Source organism: Orycteropus afer, unplaced genomic scaffold (genome assembly GCF_000298275.1).
Source record: "Orycteropus afer afer isolate SDZICR_OR568_19922 unplaced genomic scaffold, OryAfe1.0 scaffold00281, whole genome shotgun sequence".
Lineage (NCBI taxonomy): Eukaryota > Metazoa > Chordata > Mammalia > Tubulidentata > Orycteropodidae > Orycteropus > Orycteropus afer.
Window position 1 is genome coordinate 489,121 of NW_006921868.1, and position 3,186 is coordinate 492,306.

Sequence of the window (3,186 nt, forward strand, 5' to 3'; positions counted from 1 at the left end):
CGGGCGCCTTCTGTCCGTCGGTTAGTTTAATCTGTCTGGCCCCAGACAGCCTCCTGGGCTGCATTCCCGGCCCGGGAAAGGGCGGGGCCAGGCAGTCCTGGCGGGGATTCGAGCTCCGGAATCGCGAGGCCCCGGGTAAGGGGCAAGGTCCGGGCTCTCCGCAGGGGTGGGGAGAGAAGGCGTCAAACCCGGCCAAGTGGAGGGGAGCGCTCAGGGAGGCCCGAGTAGGCGCTGGAGGAGGAGGGAAGAACCCTGCAACCTCATAAAGTGCAGTGGCACCCCTTGTACCCTGTCCCCTGCAACAAATATCGCAAACTTCAGAAACTCTTTGGACCCAGCAATCCCATTTCAGGAAATGTATCCTGATGAATGAACCCAATAGATGTGCAGATGTTTATAACCAGAAAACAGCAGTAACCTAAGTGCCCAACAACAAGGGAGCTTCCCTGTTAAGGAGGAAGGAAGGAGACTGTGGTGAGAGGGACGGTCTCCTTACCCCATGCATGGGAAGGATGCTGTCTGCCTCTAGTGGGGTTGAAAGAATTTAAGATTATTAATAAGAATTTAGCACAGCGCCAGGCACACAGTAAATGCTCAATAAGAATTAGATATTATTAGAATTAGAGGAGCCCTGGTGGTGCAATGGTTAATAGCTTGGATGCTAACCAAAAGGTCTGCGGTTGGAACCCACCTAGTGACTCTTTGGTAGAATGACTTGGCAATCTGCTTCCGTAAGATTCAAAACCTACCCTGTTGCCATAGAGTGGTTTACAATTTATAGTGACCCTATAGAACAAGGCAACTGCCTCATGGAGTTCCCAAGCCTGTAAATTTTGACGGAAGCAAACTTACATCTTTCTCCTGCAGAGCAGCTGGTGGGTTTGAGCCTACTGAACCGCTGACCCTGAGTGCTTAACCACTGTACCACTAGGGCTCCTTTCTGTGAATATTAAACTAAAAAAAAAAACAGAAAACCTCAAACCCACTGTCATTGAGTGGATTCCACTCATAGCGACCTCCGTTGGGTTTTTTGAGCCATAAATCTTTACAGAAGTAGATTGCCCCGTCTTCCTTCTGTGGAGCAACTGGTGGGTTTGAAGTAGGAAACCCTGTTCTAAAGGGCCACGAAGAGTTGGAATTCACTCAATGGTAACAAGGAGCTCTGGCAGCCTAGTGCCTAAGACATTTGACTGCTAACCAGAAAGCTGGTGGTTCAAACTCACCAGCCACTCCTTGGAAGGAAGGTTGGCAATCTACTTCCATAGTGACACCAAACCCAAAGAGAGGTTGGAAACCCAAAGAGGGGTCCCTACGAGTCAGGGCTGATTTGATAGCACACAACAACAATGGCAGCAGGCTTTTTTTTTTTTTAAGTTTGTATCATTAGAATTATTATTGTTCCACCCATAGGTTACTCAGCAGTGATTTATAATGCTATTGCAGTAATGGGAGCTCTGGTAGCATAGTGGCTAAGGCACTTGACTGCTAACCAGAAGGCAGGCGGTTCAAACTCACCAGCCACTCCTCGGAAGGAAGGTTGGGCAATCCTACTTCCGTACTGATACTGCCTCGGAAACCCAAGGAGGGGTCACTATGAGTCAGGGCCAACTCGATGGCAAACAAAAACAACAACAACATTGCAGTAATATATTAATATGGAAAGATGACTGTTAAATGCTAAGTGATAAAAGACATTATAATATTGAATAGGTTCTGTTATCATTTTATAAACAGTACATGCCTAAGTTAGGGAAAGTAGAGAAGGAAGTAAAACCACCTATCTTCCTTTGCTGGGTCTTAAAGCAAGGTGTGTTCACCATGTCAGTGTCCCTGTACACCAGTTCTTTTTGGAAATGATTCTATGAAATATAAACCCAAACCAAACCCACTGCCATTGAGTCAATTCTGACTCATAGTGGCTCCCCTCCCCCAAACTGGATTTCCAAGGCTGTAAATCTCCACACAAGTAGATCACCTCATCTTCCTCCTGTGGAGCAGCTGGTGGATTTGAACTGCCAACCTTGTGGTTGGCAGCCAAATGCCTTATCCACTACACCACCAGAGCTCTATGCATATATATGCATAGATTAAAAGATGGACATGCTCTGAGGCTGTGATCATGAGGTATGCTCATTTTGTTCTTTTCACTTTTCTGCCTTTCTGCAACGAGCCTGCATTCCTTTCAAGATAGACAGACAAGCTCAAGCACCCAGCTCTGGTGAAGAACTCGATTCCTCTGCAATCTGCACAAGGAGCCCTGGTGGTGCAGTGGTTAAGCAAGCACTGGGCTGCTAACTGAAAGGTCGGTAGTTTGAACCAGCTGCTCTGTCTGCTTCCATAAAGATTACAGCCTTGGAAACCCTATGGGGCGGCTGTACTCTGTCCTATTGGGTGGCTATGAGTCAGAATCAACTGCAACAGGTTTTTTTGGTCAAGGAGTCAGGAACAGCACAGGAAGTGAGTTGGAGTAAGCCAAAGACTGAATGCAGAGATTCCAATTCGTAGTGTCAACTCTCCAAAAGTAGTTGGCTGCATCTAGAGTGTCCTAGACTAGCCCTTTTCCTCTCTGGGCCTTGGTTTTTCTTTCTGTAAGATGAGAAGATTCCACAGGACAGCATTTCTTCATTCAATATCCCAGTTATTTGCTAGACAAGCCAAGAATTCATGCTCAGGATAGTAAAAAAAAAAAGGCATCTGTTTCCATTTTGGTTATAGATAAAACCCAAAAAATACGTTGTCGTTGAGTCAATTCTGACTTGTAGTTACCCTTTAGGACAGAACAGAACTGCCCTCATAGTTTCCAAGGCTGTAATTTTTATGGAAGCAGACTACCTCATCTTTCTCCCTCCAGTGGCTTGTTGTTGTTATGTGCTGTCGAGTCGGATCCGACTCATAGCGACCCCTCCTCAGTTTCTGAGGGAGTATCACTATGGAAGTAGGTTGCCCCATTCTCCTTCAGAGGAGTGGCTGGTGGGTTTGAACGCCAGCCTTCTGGTTAGCAGTCAAGTGCCTTAGGCACTATGCTACCAGTGGCTAGTGGGTTCCAAATGCTCACCTCTGGTTAGCAGCTGAATGCTTTAACTACTGCATCACCAGAGCTCCTCAAAGAATGTACCAACTTACACACATTCCTAAAGGGGTTTATAAGATTATGTTGTTGTTGTTGTTGTTGTTATGTGCCGTCGA